We start from the raw sequence: 20,810 nt of genomic DNA on the forward strand, positions 1-20,810 counted from the left end.
ATTACATGTGCTTGATTTTTTTCTGATAGTGTGAATGCTGTCACTAAAGTGCAACGTAATAAGGTCAAACACACTTACAGAGATGTCCATTTGTGGTCAGGCTCTCTCATCTCCGTATTACATTTCACCCAAGCGGGTTATGAAAGGTAGAGCAGCAACACAGAACAGACACTGGCCAAAAGGGATCACAGGTATGGGGTTGAGTGCAGCTCTCTGACTCTTGTGAATTCTACTAGACATTCACTCGAAACCCCTGGGCTTCTACTTCCTCATTCATGAAACTATCTCTGAAGTCATACGATCCTATCGGTCTACGTTGCTACAAGTAAACACCGGATTCATTGCTCCCTCTTCATTTCTCCCTCTTCTCCCAAAGCAAAACAAAGCAAAGCAAAAAATGAATAAATAAACAAACAAACACACACACACACACACACACACAGAAAAGGGGGCAAGGAGACAAAACTGGCTCTAGTCTGTGCCTGAGACGTGCTGAGTTTCCCAGTTTTGCATGCCTGCTTCCCGAGCACTGTGAGCGTGTGCTAGCAGTGAGAAGCACTACTGTGGCAACCCATGCTCTGATGCTGTGTTGATGCTCTGAATCCTATTAAACAATAGGATTCTTAGATTTCTGGATCTTTTCATGGTTCATCCCCAGTGATCGTAGCATGCATATCACAACTTGAACAGTCGGTACTTCATAGTTCAGGACGGGTCCACATTATGAGGTGGAATATTTCCTCCACCTAAAATAGAGCCTTCTTCGAGATCATTCCTCAAATAACTGCCATTTTTGGAAGTATTATCATCTCTGCAGCTAGATCCATTGAGGAAAATCATTTCCAGAGATTTGTTTCCTGAAGCATTGTTTGTCTATTCACTGTACCAAGAAAAGAGCTTGACCATTCTGTGTTTCTGCGTAAGGTGCTCCTGGGACATTTCTGATCCTGAGGTACAGCCATAGGTTCCTGCTACTGATTCTCATGTCCAATTTTGAGTTGCATCAGCTGCATGTTATGAAGCCAGTCCTCACTACATCCCACCAAGAATGTCAATCGGTTTTCCAGGCTGTTTCTACTCCCTGCCCCACACCCCTGAGGCAGTGCCCTAATCATCTCACAGGAGCCCTGGCTGATCTCCATGCCCACACTTGGAGTTGGACTCTAAACTAGACCCACTAACGAGATTCAGGTCTCCTGCCCATATGATACCATTTCAGGCATCTCAAGGGCTTCCTTGCCTTAAAAACAAAATTCTACTTTTCTAACTGCTGCTTCAAATTCCCTTAAGAGGATAAAGACATGCTTTGACTCAGTACACATTTTCCTGGGATAGGAAACATATAACCTGAAATCTATATAATTGATTATTCTGACAAAATTGATTAATATCAAATCCTTTCCTGAGGAAGGACTCTGATGGGGGAGCCCCACTGGCTAGCGAAATGGGAAAAGTACAGCAAAAGGAGGTGAAAGACACCACATGTTTTGCTTCCTTTTTGCCTCATTATTATTTGTGATAGGAGCATGATGTTAATCTCCTGAGGTTCTTCAGCTAACTGAACAATAAATAAACACCATTTACTGAGTCGCTCAACAGTGAGAAGCAGCACCGTGAAAACGCTGGTAAGCTCCAAAAAGCTTCTCCTTTATAAAAGCAAGGAGAGCACTGGCAAATATCATCAGAAGTTACTTCTTTATACCTCTGTATATTAGCTGAAGGCTTTCAACCATTCACGGAACTTTTGCTGTTTTCGTTGGTAAACGATAAGCCTTGTTAAGGGGAGCAAGCTTCATTGTGTTTTTACTTGCCCTATTTCCACCCCATCCCTAAATTCACAGTCCTCTTGAAAACTGACAGCCACAATCACTGTTAAAACCAGCAGTCTGGCATCCCTCACAAGGGGCAGAATGGTCCTGGAGCTTCTTGAAAGCCCTATTCTTAGAGAATTAATCATTATTTGACCTGTCTAGTGGTTCCCCAGAAGACCCTATTTGCAAGGATATCTTTATATGACATGACTTGAAACTCATCCAGTGTGAAAAGCCTTTGTCCCAGGGGTATTTTCCCCCCTCCAGAAAGAATCTTAGGCTCCTATTTAACACTGCAGCCACCTGAGGCAGTGGGCAACAATGGGACAATGGGTAGGGAAAAAGTTTAAAAGAAAAAGACAGGGAAAGAGATGTCCAGAGTGGGTTTTGAACAACCCCAACATATTCCTAGTAATCTAGAAGCCCGTGTGCACGTGCAGGGCTGTGCACAAGGCCAGGACTGTGTGCACGTTCAGGAAGACTTAAGAAACTCTACCTTCTTGCTAAAGTTGACATCCTGCGCAAGTAGAAAATGAAGGCTAAGAAGAAGTAGCCTAGTTGAGTGTTGAAGGTGTTCCCCAGGACACATATAGAGCTCCTGGCAGAGACTGGGCAACTTATTAATTCCAGGCATTTAAGAAAATATCTATCCAATTATTATCTGACCATTAAGAGAACTGGGCAGAGACTTCACTGACCACACACACACACACACACAAAGAATTCAGAGTTTACAGAATTACAGAGTTCAGTAGAGTCACCGAACAAACACCAACAGCAACCCTGGTGAGGAGGAAGAATCTGATTTCCAGGGTTACCACAGGGTATTAGCTAAAATGTTCATTTTTCAACAAAAAGTAGGAGACATACAAAGACGTAAGTGGGTATGGCACATACACACACAGGGGAAAAAAGCGATTAATAGAAACTATCTCTGAGGCAGGTTAAAGGTTGGGACTTATAACACTGACTTTAAGTTAGCTATTTTATTTTACTTTATTTTCTTAAAGTTTTATTTATTTATTTTGAAAGAGACAGACACAGTGCAAGTGTGGGAAGGAAGAGAAAGAGAGGGGGAGAGAGAGAGGAATCCCAAGCAGGCTCCATGCTTCCAGCACAGAGCCCAACATGATGCCCAAACCCACAAAGCTGCGGGAACATGACCTGAGCCGAAACCAAGGGTTGGACACTCAACTGACAGAGCCACCCAGGCACCCCTAAATTAGCTATTTTAAATATAGTCTAAGAATGGTCACCAAAGAGAGTATGTCAATAAAAAGGCAGAAATTATACAAAGGAACCAAATAGGAATTCTGGAGACTAAAAATATAATAAAGGAAATAAAAACTTCACTACAAGAGCTCAACAGAAGATTTGAGCAGGCGGAATTAAAATTTAGTGAGCTTTTAAGGCACCTGGGTGGCTCAGTCAGTTAAGCATCTGACTTCTTCCCAGGTCATGATCTCACGGCTCATGGGTTTGAGCCCCGTGTCAGGCTTTGTGCTGACAGCTCAGAGCCTGGAGACTGCTTCAGTCAGATTCTGTCTCCCTCTCTCTCTCTGCCCCTCCCCTGCTTATGCTCTGTCTCTCTCTCTCTCTTAAAAATAAATAAACATTAAAAAATTTTTAAAAAATAGTGAGCTTTTGGTGGGTATTTATCTCCCACAAAAAAAAAACCCAAAAACCAAAAATTTGAAAAGATACATACACCCCTACATTTACTGTAGCATTATTTACAATAGCCAAGATATGTAAGCAACCCAAGTGTCCATAGACAGATGAAGAGATAAAGAAGCTATGGTACACATATACAATGGAATATTACTCAGCCACATAAAAGAATGAGATTTTGCCATTTGTGGCAACATAGATGGACCTACAGGGTATTATGCTAAGTGAAATAAGTCAGCAAAAGACAAACGCTGTATGATTTCACTTACAAGTGGAACCTCAAATATCAAAACAAATAAATAAACAAAAAGCATAATCAGACTTATAAAGACAGAGAACAGACTGATGGCCGCCAGTGAGGAAGGGGTGTGGGGAAATGGGTAAAATGGGTGAAAGGGAGCTGGAGGTACAGGTTTCCAGTTATGGAATGAGTGAATCACAGGAGTGAAAGGTACAGCATAGGGAATATAGTTAGTGGCACTGTGATAGTGTTGTACTGGAACATGGCAGCAACACTTGCAGTGAGCATAGGATAGTGTACAAACCTGTTGAGTCACAGTGTTGTGATTCAATATAACACTGCCAACTATACTCTGATAATAGTAATAATAAAAATAAACAACATAATCTGGACTTCATGTACAGAGAAGGTGTACATGCATGTGTGTGTGTGTGTGTGTGTGTGTGTGTGTAATGTTCAATTTTGGGTTTTTGGGAAGTGGCTTCTAGAACTATCACCAAGTCATATACATGTGCCTTTAAGATATAAAATGATTTCAAAAATATTTAGTGAGCTTGAAGATAGGTCAATTGAAATAATCTAGTCTAGGGAACAGAAAGGAAAAAGAATAAAGGAAAATGAATATAGCCTAAGAGCACCAAGTAGATTAATATATGCATAATGGGAGCCTCAGAGGAAGAGAAGAGAGCAGGGAAAAGGGGCAGAAAAATATTTGAAGAACTAATGGCTGAAACATCCCAATTTAAAGAAAACCATCAATCTACATATCCAATAAGCTCAAAAAAATTCCAGGTGAGATAAACGCAAAAAGATCCACAGCTAGACACTTCATAATCAAATCGTTGAAAGCCTAGGACAAAGAGAGAATCTTGAAAGTATCAAGAGAGAAGCAACTTAGCATACATAAAGGATCTTCGACAAGACTAACTGACAAGCTGATTTCTCATCAGATATCAGGGAGTCCAGAAAGCAGTGGTATGACATAATCAAAATGCTGAAAGAATAAAGGCTGTCAACCAAGAATTCTACATCCAGCAACACTATCCTTCAAAGATGAAGTAGAAATTAAGATAGTCACTGATAAAAACTGAGAGAATGTATCTGCTTGCTTTTCTGGCCCACAAGAAATACTAAAGGAAGCCCTTTAGGTTGAAATAAAAGGATGCTGGACAACAACTCAAATCTACATAAAGACATAAAAACCACTGGTAAAGGTAACTACATAGGTACATATAAAAAAATGATATAAATGTTTATTCACTTGTAACTCATTTTTTCTCCTATCTGATTTAAAAGACAACTATATAAAATGATACTTATAAATATGTGTCTATGGGGACAAATGGATAAAGATATTTCCAGGACAATAATAGCACAAGGAGGGGGAGAAAATGGAGCTACATAACAGCAACGATTTGTATATTATTGAAATTATATTGAAAATGACACTAGAGGGGTGCCTGGGTTGCTCAGTTGGTTGAGTGTCCGATTTCAGCTCAGGTCATGATCTTGCGGTCCATGAGTTCGAGCCCCATGTTGGGCTCTGTGCTGACAGCTCAGAGCTTGGAGCCTGTTTTGGATTCTGTGTCTCCCTCTCTCTCTGCCCCTCCCTGCTCATGCTCTGTCTCTCTCTCTGTCAAAAATAAATAAACATAAAAAAATTAAAAAAATAAAATAACACTAGAAAATATCTATATAACACAAGAAAAAAAGCTGTTATGGGCAAAACATTAAAGACATAAGACCTACAGGAAACAAATAGAAAAATAGCAGATGTATATTCTACCTTATAAGTAATTTCATTTAACAAAAATGAATTGAACAACCCAATTAAGAGAAAGATATTGGCAGAATATATAATCCAATTATATGCTGTCTGCAAGAGACAAACCTTCAAAGACACAAATAGGTTGGAGGTAAAAAAGATATATCATGCAAACAGAAACCAAATGAGAACCGAAGTGGTTATATGAATATTAGACAAAATAGACTCCAAAACCAAAATTGTCACTAGAAATGCAGACATTTTAAAGTAAAAATCTTGAAAAAACACCATACATCAACTAGACCTTCGGACATTTACTGAATGCTCCACTCGACAGCAGAATACGCATTCTTAAGTGCACATGAAACATTCTCCAGGACATGCCATATATCAGGCCACAAAACAAGTCTCATTAATTTTAAATCTGTATTACTAAAATGGAATTAATCAAAAATCAACACCCGGATAATATTCTGGTGTGTGTTTTCTTTTTGTTTGTTTGTTTTTAAGTAGGCTCTATGTCCAGCATGGAGCCCAACATGGGGCCTGAACCCACAACCCTGAGATCAAGACCTGAGCGGAGATCAAGAGTCAGATGAATAATCGAATGAGCCACCCAGGTGGCCCAGCCAGGCAATCTTTTAAGTCATTTACATGAGTTATTTTAATTAATTCTGAAAAAAAATTCTGTGAAGTATTGATAATATTGGGTCTAAGAAGCATGATTAGGTATGATGATTATCCACTTTTACAGATGAAGAAGCTACAGTAGTGAGGGTTATATGACCTACCTATGATGGAACACTTCATAAGGAACAAAGGTACGAGCTAAACTTAATGCCCTACTCATGTTTGAGGTCTCAGCTTAAACACTGCCTCATCAGAGATACTTCCTGCCCAATCTACACAAGATCCCCCCTGCAATTCACTCTTATAGCATCCTATTCTCTTTCTTCATAGAACTTTTTACAATGTGAAATTCTATATTTCTGGGTCTGACGATGGACAAGTGGATAACATAAGTAGTGTGAACAACTTGTCTTTGTTTGCCTGGGACTTTCCCAGGGTTGACACTGACAGTTCCAAGTACTAGGAATCCTTTCAGTCCTGGGGAAACTAGAGTGGTTTGTCACACTAAGGAATAAACAAGCTATGAGCGTTTCCTCATTGATGTCACACAACAAGACATTCCCTCCATAAGTGATCAGAGCTATCACCAGGACATTAGTGCTATAGCCAACCCTCTTTCCCCTGACAATCCTAAGTGGCTTCTAAGTCATGGGAGCGTCTCTGTGTCTACCCGCTACAAGGCACCCTTTTCAGTCACCATGGACACACCGTGTAGAAACTAAATAGAGATGGGATTTAAAAAAATTTTTTTTACATTTATTTATTATTGAGAGACAGAGAGAGATAGAGCACAAGTGGGGAAAGGGAAGAGAGAGAAGGAGACACAGAATCCGAAGCAGACTCCAGGCTCTGAGCTGTCAGCACAGAACCCGATGCGGGGCTCAAGCCCACAAACCGCGAGATCATGACCTGAGCTGAAGTCGGATGCTCAACCGACTGAGCCACCCAGGCGTGCCAAGAGATGGGATTTTTAACCCAGGTTTTGAATAAAAATGGAAACTCTGTGAGAAGGAACTCTCATTTTGGGTACCATTATTGTTTACTTGTTTATTCCCCTTCTTTTCCATTTACTCCATAAGAGCAGGTGGCTTACATTTTTGTTCACCATTAAATATGCAGCATGTAGCAAAGGCCTGGCATCTGGTGACTATTCAATAAACATTTGAAGCAGGGACCATGTAACTTCTAAGGCCTTGCTCTTAATCACCATCTACCTGCTTTGATGTAATACTTTAATTCCCCTGCCTTAACAGTAACACAGGCTAACAGTATGAACTACTCACAACATTCCAGGAATGATATAATTAATTGACAGACAAAGTTTTTGAGGTAATTATTCCCATTTTCCAGATGAGGAAAAGAGAGATTCAAAAACTTGTCTAAGACCTCAAAGTTAATTTGTATTTGCTCCACAAATGTGTGCTGTAATTTCTCAACTCCATCATGCTTGTGGCAAGAAATATTTCTATACCCACACAGTGGAAACTACAAAACATCAGGTGCTTACTAGCATTCCTTGTAGAGACCACTTCTCCATGCTTCCCATATTGTTTAACGTGCCAATCTGGTAAGCTAAATATTTTTCATATCTGGGAGTTTCACCTGGGTTCTTCTCCAATTAAGTTCAAATTAACACAGAGTTATAGTAGTTGTAATAATAACCTCTGAATTCCTCAGGCACTAGCAAATTTTGAGTCCATAATAATATAATTTCCCAAAGTTGTTTCTTCTTCTAATTTCTAAGACAATCAAGGAAACCATTTTCATTCATTTTTAAATTTTTATTTTATTTTATTTTATTTTATTTTATTTTATTATTTTCCATAACCAACATAGCTCTTAAAGCTCTCCTTTCTTCTTCTCCTTTTTTTTTTGAAAAGAATCCTCAGGTGTACATGCATGATATTTAAACTAAACTCCCTAGAGCTGAATATGATTTATCTTCAAACAGCAGGGAGGAGGGAGGTGAGTAGAAATCTTCAAATATATATAGATTCATAGCTAGCTTCTACTGAACTCCCGCCCTTGTCAACTCGTTTAGAACACAATTTTCCAAATGCCACTGCTTTCTGGGAATCAGGGGAGGGTAAGAGAGCTCTTTCATTTCATTAGATTTGTGTCAACTCCATTCTGAGTTTCGAGCAATGGAGACTCTTGGAAAAATATTCTGAGCTCCCCTTCAGGGCTGGGCTGCTGCAAATCTGGCAGCACAAAGCACTGAAAGTAAATAAAATGGTTCGCATTGTGCTCCAGGCATGAAGGAGCCCTAGAGATAGGACGAGAAATCCAGTTGATGTGCTCAGACCCTACCTCCAATTGTATGCTGCCGTTTTCTCAATAGTCAGAGCTGTAGCCATGGCCAAATTGCACAATTGGAGCCAAATCCTCCCTCAACTCTGTGTAGGCAACTTCATCCAAAGTCAGTAGGTAGAGAGTGCATATCTAAAAGGGACATTTGGAAATAGTGCCATTTAGTTCTCTTATCGGCCACATACTTACTATGCGGTAAGTGATTTTCCACCAATTTCTGCACAAACGTGAGCCTGTTTGCTATTATCTATCAGATGGCAACACTTGCTGTACAATTTCCTCACTTTTTAAAGCTTTTTGTGTTTTGCCAGTCAGGAGTACATTCTGCAAGTCCCTGGCAAACACAAGTGTACTTTTCCTTGGCTTGAAAACTTGCGGAAGCCAGATGAAAGAAAACAGCTCCCAGGGAAAGCTTAGGATTTCATCAGTTCATCGGTGAAGTAGTCTTAGGCTTCTCCAGTCCAGTTTTAAGTGGATTGTGTTTCCTTAATTGAAGAAGTAAAATTTCAGAAGAGGGTAAGTGAAGAAAAGAGCAGAAAGCTCACCTCATGAACAAGTTCTCGTCCTTCCCTTGGCTCTCTGTCCTCAGGCTGAGGTGGTGGTTTCCATTTCCTATGTACATCTCACATCCTTTCGTGTGGGGGTGGGATTTACCAGGTGCATACATCCCCCACGTCTAAGGTGGGCTCCCTGAGGCAGGACCAACAGCGTCTTCATCTCTATAACGCTGGCATGTCTCATCAAGAAAAATTTGCTCTCTACCTACTCTGTGTTAGGCATTGCTGCTCCTCCCAGGGAAAGGGATAGGGTGGGGTTGCATACTTCTATCCCTTGAGGAACTTAGAGCCTCGTCAGGACACGGATGCTTAAGCATAACATTTATGCATAATGTGAGTCAAGGTTATGTGGAGTATGACCAGGGCGCAGATGTGTGTGTAATCCTGATGGTATAGTCAAGAAGACTGCTGGGAGAGGACTATGCCAGAGCTGAATGCTGACAGTGACACTAACCAGGAATTACGTCAAGAATGAGCATGGAAGACAGGGAGTTCTAGGCATGGGCCACACGCCGGTGAAAGGGCACATGCTTGTCAAGAGCAAGAGGGCAGGGAACAGCATGTGGTGTACCATGCAAATTTCAAGGGCCAGGCTGGGAATAGTAGGGCCATTAAAACTGAGGAGGTGGACAGTGTCCAGCTAGCCAAGACTTTCTTTTTAATTGTCTAAGTTTTTAAAAAGATAGAGACTAATTTCAACACTGAGAAAACAGGCTCGTATCTGTGTTTTAAATAGTTTGAATTGGGAAATTAATAAAGAGGACGGATTTTATCTGTGCAAGACAGAAAACAAGGAGCCCAACTGGGAAACAATTTTAATCATCTTGGTGAAAGACCAGGGCAGCCTGTGTTAGGGCATTGTTATTAGGCCTGGGAGCAAGGTTATGCAAGAAACATTGACAAGGCAGAATGGGAAGGATATCGTGCTGGAAAGGGGGTGGATGGAGGTACTCACTGGGCCCTGGGTTATGTAAACTTGAAGTTCGGAGAAGAGTGAGAGATTAAAGTTGCCTTATGTGCCTCCTAAATTTATTGGAATCAGAATAATCCTTGAGAGCAGATGAGATTCCCCATGAAGAACTTGTTAAAAGAGAAAAGCAGTAGCTGGGCATCCTTGGGGGAAAAATACCATTTAGGGGGTGAGCAGGGGAGCAGGCGCCTTTCAAGGTGACAAGACCCTTCAGAGACCTACATGTGGGACAAATACAGGGTGAGACCCTAGAGGTTCAGCAGTAAAGTTTTTCATAGAAAAGGCAGAAAACAGGGGCACCTGGGTGGTCCAGTCGGTTAAGTCTCCAACTTTGACGCAGGTCATGATCTCATGACTGATGAGTTCAAGCCCCGCATTGGGCTCTTTGCTGACAATTCAGACCCCCTGGAACCTGCTTCAGATTCTGTGTCTCCCCCTTTCCACCCCCCTCCCCACTTCATTCTCTGGCACTCTCTCTCTCAAAAATAAACATTAAAAAAAACATTTTACAAAGAAAGGGAAGAAAACAGTGTCAGTGCCACTTTGTGATTAGTCAACATAAAGTAATGTCATATAACTTTGGCAATAAAATAGTCTTTGAAGACCTTTGTGTAGTAAAGACACTTCTACATATTGCTTACTTAATACATGAATGAATGAATGAATGAAACCAAAACTTCAGAGACTCTGTTACCTTAGGATGTAAAGGGGGAGGCTTCATTTGTTGGGTGAAGGCTGAGCTTCAGAGTAGTCTAATCTCTAGCCTTATAAACTTACTTACTTAGTATTGGTAACACAAAATAAGCCATTCTGTCCCAAGCTGTTTCTTATTGACTTTTCCTCTCCATAGAACTTGCCACCATGCATATTAGCAGTGATAGATGAGGTAAGAACTAAGGCAGAAATGCAGGATCCAGGGATAAGCTCCCGTCATCACTGGTCACAAATAGGACCCACTTCCACATTTCATGTAGGTTAAGGGTCATAGGTCTGTGTTCGGAAACATTGACAACTAGGTGTCACGACGTCCAAGTTTTAGCACTAGCTCTTTTATTGCCCACAAAGAGATCTCTGGGCCCGCACCTGTTCATCCTTGAGTTGAAGTAACAGACTAATGGACTTTGACGTTTTCTTCCATTTTAAAGTTTTTCTAGACACTCACACTCTGATGCCTGTGAAGCATACTATATTCACTTAATAAGTGCTCAACAAAGATTTCAGCCGCTAATTCAGTCCCTCCGGACCGAAAGCTTTACACTGAAGCAAACAGAACGATGTGCTGTTTGTTCCTGAACCAAGCAGAGGTTTATTTCGCTTGCTGTGGTTGTTCTTCGTTTCTGCTTTCCCTGTTGTGTTGGTACATATGCCTTCACTTTATATTCCTGCCTTTCTCTCCGGAAGTCTGAGAAACACTGGTCGCTGCCAACGCATACACCCATGCTGACTCATCCAAGGAAGGTACTGAAATCCGCTCCTCCATGTTTTGACTCACTGCAGGGAAGAAGCACACTGCCAAGTTTGCAGCTTCCAGGGTTAGAAGAGTGACAGGACAGCAAGATGAAAGAACAAAGAAAAGAATGAGAAGAGGTTCTGATTCCAAGTGTGGCTTGCAGCACTGTGAGGGGAGAAACACAAACAAATGACCTGGCTGATTTCACTGGGAACATGCGCATCTCACTCACGTGTTCCCGGATTTTGACATCTACTAATGTCTTGCCTGGTGTATTCAGATGACTCACCACATGGACAGAGGCAATGTTTTCCTTAATCCTTAGTGTAGTGTACAGCCCGAACTATCAAAGTTCCATCACCAACACTAACCACAAAAGGAAATGGTACTGCTGTTGCAAAACAGTGATTCACTTTCAGCACGGAAGCTGCAGAGGGCAGGGATCTTGTTTATGTTATATACTGTTCTCAGAGCTCACCAGGCAGTGACTAAATAGCGAAACCCGCAAGCCCATCTTCTTTCACTAACATACATCTAAGTCCTTAATGGCCGCCTAAATTCTCAACGTTTCCAAGGGTTGGTGCTTTGGAACTGCTTCGCAAAGGTATTTAAAAAGACTGAATTGCAGAAAGCAGGCAATGTTTTGATGTTCAGAAAACAAGTCAGAATATCTGGTATTCTGGAGCTCCCCCCAAATAACAGTCCACTCTTTGATATTCTTGAATTAGAACAGCTCTCCATTTGGTTCAAACAAGAGAACAGCCTCCTCCCTCCTCTCTCACCTAGTCAGAGCTCTAACTTGCATGTATTTCCAGATATTCCCTATTGGGCTTGCCAAATGGCAGCCCTTTCTTACTGTGCTCTGGCACTCATAATCTTTTGCTTTTCTTGAAGATTTTCATGAGCCCCAGAGCACTGATCCTGACATCCAATCATTGCAAGAAATGTTTAAGAAATGTATGACATCTCGACCAAAGTGAATTGTAATTAATTGAATTTTTGAGAAATTTGCAATATTATCTGGAAATATATGGAGAAAACTTTTTTTTTAATTAGTTTTCTTTATTTTTGAGAGGTAGAGAGAGACAAAGCACATGTGAGGGAGGGGCAGAGAGAGAGAGAGACACAGAATCCGAAGCAGGCTCCAGGCTCTGAGCTGTCAGCACAGAGCCCGATGCGGGGCCCGAACTCACGAACCGTGAGATCATGAGCTGAGCCAAAGTCGAACGCCCAACCTACTGAGCCACCCAGGTGCCCCTAGAGAAAACTTTTAGTTGATGTTTTAAAATAAGACGCACAAAAAATAAGCATATGACATACAGCCAAAGCGCACCGAAGATAATTATATTTTAAGAATTTTGCAACTTGTCTGGGATATCAGTAGATAAGATGCTATAGACTAGGGCTGAAAACCAGTCCCTTAGGGCAATAGAATCTCCCAATAGAGTGACTGACGGTAAGGGTTGGTGCAGAGAAAAAGAAAAATAGGATAAATGGCTATTTCTTTTCCAACACAAACAACATTGTTTACTCTTAGAACATTCTTGTTTACCTCATTAAATTTACGACTCTTGGACAAAGTCAGTGTCTTATGTTACCAGCCTTCTGAGAATGAAATTTACAATGTTCATTGCTGTTACTTCATGATAAAAACATTTGTTATTGTTGTGCCCTCTGATCTAAACAGGGCCATGGGCTGCTAAACTTTTATTTTTAGAAACAGAGAAGAATTGATAGATGATACCCAGGAACAAAAGAGAGAAAAGGACCATAATCTAAGCCATAATAAAACTACTCTGAAGAAAATTCTGGAAAAAGATGAGCTTTTTTGTGTATGCCCTACATTGCCCTTAAAACCAGAGCAGCTTGTCTGAAGTATTACCTTCACCTCCCAGCTCATTTGATTACAAGCCGGTTCTATGTACCTTTATTTTCTTATAGGAAATTAGCAACAATATCTATCTCATATGTATTTGTACTCTCACATTTAGAATGTTTCTGCCTTGATTTTACATTGAAGAGTACTGAAAACCATTGATTTCTAATTATAATGGTAAGCTTCACATCTAAAACAATGTAGAACTCAATGAAATAAATTTCATTCATATCCCTATTCCAACAGGCACTATAGAAAAAAGCCCATTTAGGGAGAATTTCCCATTTCTGAAAGTATGGCAGACTAAATTTTCTGTTTCCCTTTGAAAGCTCCCAAAATGATTAAATAAAATCTTTTTTAAAGCATAGCATTTTAAAGCCATCTTGGAACTCATGAGAAAAAAGGAATCCCAGATAAACTGAATCCCCAAAATGAAATAAAAGCCAGCCCCAGAGAGGTAAGCCAGCATCAAAGCCTCAGCTGTCTTGAGGGTATTGGCCGAATTGTGTAACCTTGACTCTCTACTTAGGTAGATTGTCCAGGCATAGGAGGTAACAGACAAGAGTCTGGGTCTGCTCAGAGTGAGGAACTTAGTAGAATTCTACACAGTGCTGAGATTCCAAAGTGGAAGAGTAAATAATAAATAATCTTTACCCTCAGGAAAGGAGAGTAAGGGAACTTGCTACCATAAACTTGACACTAGGTATGAGGAAAGACAAATATCCCTGAGAATTAATAATCACAAGTCAATCCTTAGGGACAATTTGTGATTTGTAACCCACATTTGTGTTCTCTGTATGTACTGAAAAACCACAAGCATGGAAAATAGTTAAATGTGCAGCCAGATTAATATTAATCCCTGACATCCTTTAGAGAACTCAACATCAGGATGGAGTTCTAGTTCTCACAGGTAATTCCAAGAAAAACAAGGAAATCACAATAAAAATGATCACAACACATACAAGAAACAGCACACCAAGAATGAGAGATGACAGAATTATCTGCAAAGACCTCAGATATTGAATACATAATACTCTTCTTTCAATGTTATTTTGAGAGAGAGAGAGAGCATGCACATGTGTGTGTATGTGTGCATGTGCGTGTGCGTGTGTGTGTGTGTGTGTGTCATGTGTGTACGACGGAGAGGCAGAGAGAGAGGGAGAGAGAAAATCCTTAGCAGGATCCACTCAGTGCAGAGCTCGATGCAGGGATCAATCCCATGACCGTGAGATCATTACCTGAGCCAAAATCAAGTTAGACGCTCAACTGACTGAACCACCCAGGTGCCCCTACGTAAGACTCTTAACATAAAAAAATTTAATATGCTCCAAGACATAAAAGACTCAAAAACATGAAAAAATAAGACATTTTTAAAACCAATCAATATTTCAAAGTATCTATTGGATTTATTGATTTTTCAACTGAAACTTAAATATCAGTATGATAAATTAGCAGATTTAACATAGCTGAAGAGAGAACTAATGATCTTGAAGATAAATCTGAAGTAATCAACCCAGAGTGAAAACTATTAAAAATAGAAAAAAGTTGAAAAGAGATAGATGGGATCACTGAGAAAGTTTGACGTACATATACATGGAGTCTCATAGTTTCATTTATTCACAATGAATAAAACTAGAAGGAAATGTTGGAAAAATATTTTCAACAGTGTTTGAAAGATACTAAACTCATTCAGAAAGCTTAGTGATTTCCAAGCATACCAAATAAAAAGAAATCCATACCTAGACATATTGAAAGTAAAAATATATATCGATGAAAATAAAGAAAAGATATTTGAAAGAATCAGAGGAAATAAGGGTTATCACTTATAAAGAAACAATGATACAGATACTGATTTCTCAGCATAGCAATGGATATCAGAAGATAAACTGCAACACACTGAGACAAAGCAGTCATTACCCTAGAATTTCATACCCAGTATAACTAACTTTTTAAGAACAGGGGCAAAATAAGAACATTTTCAGAAAGGTAAAACCTGAGAGTTTTCATCATACACAGACTATCCCTAACTGCAACTCTAAAGGATATGCTTTAGAAAGAAAGAAATCTAGTCCAGATGGAAGGCCTAAAATGTAAGATGGGATTCTGAGCAATGAGATTAGTAACTATATGGTAAATACCAATACTAACATCTAAAAAAGCTTAATTTGTGAAGGTTAAAAATATGGAACATCATAAATGGAAAATAATAGCTTGTAAGCTTGGAAGGTGGTGAAAAAGCTAAAGCATTCTAAGGTTTTTGTATCATTTGGGACGAGAGTGAAGTTATGATTAATTTTAAGCTGTGCTCATTTACGAAGGTTAACATATCCATAGTAACCACTAAAAAGAAACATAAAGAATAAATTTTTTAAATGAGTGCAGAGATAAAATTAAAAAGAAAGCAAGAAATTAGAAAAATTAAGTAACAAAGCGAGATGTAAATTTAAAATAAAAAGGTAAAAGAAAATTCCAATGAAATAATCTATGGGGAATTTTTTAAAAAGATTACTAGAGTTGACACACACACATACACATATATATATACATATATATATTTGTGTATGTGTGTGTGTGTGTGTGTGTGTATTTACAGGCACACACGCTAACATACATATATTCTCAACAAGTGAGAATGCAAAAGTATCAGTTAAGTCAAACAAATGCTAACCCAAAATGTCACAAAGAGAATAGACTTTAAGGGGAAAAGAGCATAAGCAGAGAAAAATAAGGTCTCTTCATAAAGATAAGACATTTAATAAATTGGTAGATGTGACCAACAAAAAAGCCAGCATAAAGATGGAAGACCTGGACAGCCTACTTGACTCACATGGACGTATGTAATACAGAGCACTGCACCAAATAACTCCAGAAGTTACCTTCCTTTTAAGAACAGATGAACTATTTATGAAATCATCCACATGAGCGGCCATAAAGTACATCTCAATAGTTTTCAAAAGACTGGTCTCAGGTAGATTGTATTCCATTAATAGAAAGCAATTAGGTTAGAAATCAAAAACAGAAAGGTATATAGCACAAGAACTATATACTGGCAATATTAAAAGAGCATCCGCTTCTAAAAAATACATGGATCAAAGAAGTCATGAGAGAAAAATTTTTAATGAACTGTTGAATGATTCTTTAAAAAAACTGCATATTAACACTTGTGGGATTTAGCTAATAAGTTCAGCTAATAAGTTCTGAGGGAAATTTGTACACTTCTATGAATGTATAAAGAAGGATAAAATCTTTAAATAAATGAATTAAGTACCAAGCTTCAAAAGTTAGAAAAGGAACAACAGTATAAATCCAAATAAAGCATGATATAGGAATTCATAAAGAGCAATCCATAATTAAAGAATGAGAAAACAAACATACAATAGAAAGCATCAAAATGCCAAGCCATTTCTTTGAAAATATCAACCACATAGGAAAACTGCTGGTAATATTAATTTTAAGAAGGAGAAAGAGTACAGATAAATAATAATTGGTATGAAAAAGAAGGCATAACTTTAGATGCAGAAGAGATTTAAATTATAGTGAAAGGTTATTATAAACAAATTTATACCAAAACATTTGAAATCACAGACAAAATGGGTAATCTTTTAGAACATACAACTTATCAAAACTGGTTCAAGTAAAGTAGAAAACCTAAATAGTCATATAATCATTAATACAATTAAATCCACTGTTCAAAATCTTTTAACAAAGAAAACTCCAGGCCCAAATTACTTTACGGAGAAGTCTATTAAACATTCAAGAAATGAAAAATATAAGGCATAAACAAACTCTTTCAGACAATACAAAAAACCCACACTTTTAAACTTATTTTATGTAGCTAATATAGCTTTAAAAAAACAGAGAAGAGTATGAGAGAATAAAATAATAGGCCAAGTCAATCTTGGACACAGTTGCAAAATTCCTAAATAAAATATTAGGAAATAAAATCTAGCATTATATTAAAAATATACTCACCATAGCCAATTGTCTTCCTCCCATAAGTACAAAATTGTTAGAAAATGGATGATTCTAACTCATCACATTAAAAGATTAAAAGAGAAAAATATATCATCTTCAACACAGATACATAAAATCATTGGTTAAAATTTAACATGCAAACATGATTAAATTATATGATGACAGAGGTGCTAGCTAATGCTATAATAGCAAACATATTACAGTATATAAATGTATCAAATAAATATGCTATAGACCTTACATTACACAATATTAGATGTCAATTATAACTCAGATTAAGAGAATTAGTGAGATATCTGCCAGTAAGAAAATACAAATAAATAAAAATAGAAGAATCAGAATGGAAAAAATAAAACTGTCCCCATTTGCAAAAGATATGAGTACATCCACAGAACACAAAAATAATATACAGATTATACGTTATAAATAATTAGAGTTTTTTAGTAGAGAACCTGGGTGGCTCAATCAGTTGAGCATCTGACTTTTAACATTGGCTCGGGTCATGATTTCACAGTTATTGAAACTGAGCCCCAGTGGGGCTCTGTGCTAACAGCATGGAACCTCCTTGAGATGCTCTCTCCCTCTCTGCCCCTCTCCTGCACTCTCTCTCTCTCTCTCTCACTCTCTCTCTCTCTCTCAAAATAAATAAATATTAAAAATAAAGAGATTTTTTAGCAAAACTGTTGGATACAAAATATTCAAAATTAAATTATATTTCCAATACCGCAGCAATAAGAAATGTAAATTTTAAAATATACCATTTATGGGCACCTGGGTGGCTCAGTTGGTTAAGCATCCGACTTTGGCTCAGGTCATGATGTTCCAGTTTGTGGGTTCAAGCCCTGCATTAGGCTCTGTGCTGACAGCTCAGAGCCTGGAGCCTACTTCAGATTCTGTGTCTCCCTCTCTCTTTGCCCCTCCCCTGATTGCACTCTGTCTCTCTCTCTCTCAAAAATAAATAAAACATTAAAAATTTTTTAAAAGTATACCATTTAAAATAGCACCATATCCTATTAAGTACCAAGAAATAAATTTAACCAATGATATATAATACTTTTAAAAAATTACTCATTTTATGAACAATTGGGATCTCATGAAGATAAAATCTTCTATACTGCAAAGGAAACAATCAACAAAACTAAAAGGCGACAGACAATGGGAAAAGATATTTGCAAATGACATATCGGATAAAGGGCTAGTATCCAAAATCTATAAAGAACTCACCAAACTCCACACCCAAAAAACAAATAATCCAGTGAAGAAATGGGCAGAAGACATGAATAGACACTTCTTTAAAGAAAACTTTCCAGATGGCCAATAGGCACATGAAAAGATGCTCAACGTCACTCCTCATCAGGGAAATACATATCAAAACCACACGGAGATACCACCTCATGCCAGTCAGAGTGGCTAAAATGAACAAATCAGGAAACTATTGATGCTGGCGAGGATGTGGAGAAACGGGAACCCTCTTGCACTGTTGGTGGGAATGCAAACTGGTGCAGCCACTCTGGAAAACACTGTGGAGGTTCCTCAAGAAATTAAAAATAGATCTACCCTATGACCCAGCAATAGCACTGCTAGGAATTGACCCAAGGGATACAGGAGTGCTGATGCATAGGGACACTTGTACCCCAATGTTTATAGCAGCACTTTCTCTAATTATTTTTTTAACGTTTATTTATTTTTGAGAGAGAGACAGAGCATGAATGGGGGAGGGTCAGAGAGAGGGAGACACAGAATCTGAAACAGGCCCCAGGCTCTGAGCTGTCAGCACAGAGCCCGACACGGGGCTCGAACTCACGGACCACAAGATCATGACCTGAGCTGAAGTCCGCCGCTTAACTGACTGAGCCACCCAGGCACCCCAGCAGCATTTTCAACAATAGCCAAATATGGAAAGAGCCTAAATGTCCATCAACTGATGAATGGATAAAAAAGTTGTGGTTTATATACACAATGGAATACTACTTGGCAATGAGAAAAAATGAAATATGGCCTTTTGTAGCAACGTGGATGGAACTGGAGAGTGTGATGCTAAGTGAAATAAGTCAGGCAGAGAAAGACAGATACCATATGTTTTCACTCTTATATGGATCCTGAGAAACTTAACAGAAGACCATTGAGTAGAGGAAGGAAAAAAAAAGTTAGAGAGGAAGGGAGCCAAACCATAAGAGACTCTTAAAAACTGAGAATAAACTGAGGGTTGATGGGGGGTGGGAGGGAGGGGAAAGTGGATGATAGGCATTGAGGAGGGCACCTGTTGGGATGAGCACTAGGTGTTGTATAGAAACCAATTTCATATTAAAATAAATAAATAAAAATTAATCATTTTAAACAAAAAATTAGTCTATAAAAATAAAAAAAATTGATAGGAATGACAAATTCATTAACAGAAAGAACCAATATTATGAAAATAACAGGTTTTCCCCAATTTTTCTATACACAAATAGATTTTTAAAATTATATGGAATATCCAAATAATGAAGAACAGCCCAGATACACTTGAAGAAGAAAACAAGGTGAGAACACCTGCCTAACAGGTATTAGTACTTACTGTATAATAAGATAGTAAGATGCTGATTCAAGTATATGTAAATAAACCAGAGAAGTAGAACTGAAAGCTTTCAAACTGACCCAATCATGTATGAAAACTAACAGTTGATGGAGCTGGTTGAAAAGCTATAGAGAAAGCTATATGATACTGAAGAGTTGGTTTTCTATGTGAAGTAAATAAAGTTGGATTCCCTATCTCACACCATACAGAAAAAAATCAAATCTAGGCATATTAACAGATAATATAGGAGAATATCTCTGCAAAATTGCTACAGATTAATATTTATAATATCAAAACAGGAAAATATTGATAAACTGGACTATGTTAAAATTAAGAACTTCACTTTATAAAAATAATCATAAAAAGAACAAAAGAGCTAACAGAAATTGGGTTAAGTTATTTGCAACCCATATGATGTTGCAGTGGAACCATACATACAGTTTAAGGTCTAACCTTTCAAAAATGGTGGAAAATAAATATATGACCTCATCTGCACACACACACACACACACACACACACACACACACATATACTGAGATCTGGGTGAATAAAAGTTTCCCTGAGAATATTTACTCACAAGTATGTTCTCATATAGATTTGGTGTCTGAATCTTTACTACAACACGATACAGGAAATTACAACCTGATATTTAACATAGAATATTCTCTGCCAATAAAATTCCTGAGATTCCTGACTCCCATCCCCACCCTCACTCTAATCTCAACCCAGGATGCAAAGGATTCCAACGAATAAAACCACAAGGGAAATAAATTCACAATCTCAAATTACCAAATAAAAACAGGAAAAAAAATCCATCAGGTAAAAGTCAACAGATAAATAAGAATAGATCTTGAAATAGATTTTGGATAATAGAACTATGAGATATGGAATAAAAATGAAGTATATTAAAATGATTGAGGACATAAAAGGAGAAGTTGAAAATATCTAAAAGGAATGAGCCCTATCACAAAGGCAGGCAGATGTGAAAAATAGCCA

This window comes from Neofelis nebulosa, chromosome 1 (assembly GCF_028018385.1).
Source record: "Neofelis nebulosa isolate mNeoNeb1 chromosome 1, mNeoNeb1.pri, whole genome shotgun sequence".
In the NCBI taxonomy this organism is placed as follows: Eukaryota; Metazoa; Chordata; class Mammalia; order Carnivora; family Felidae; genus Neofelis; species Neofelis nebulosa.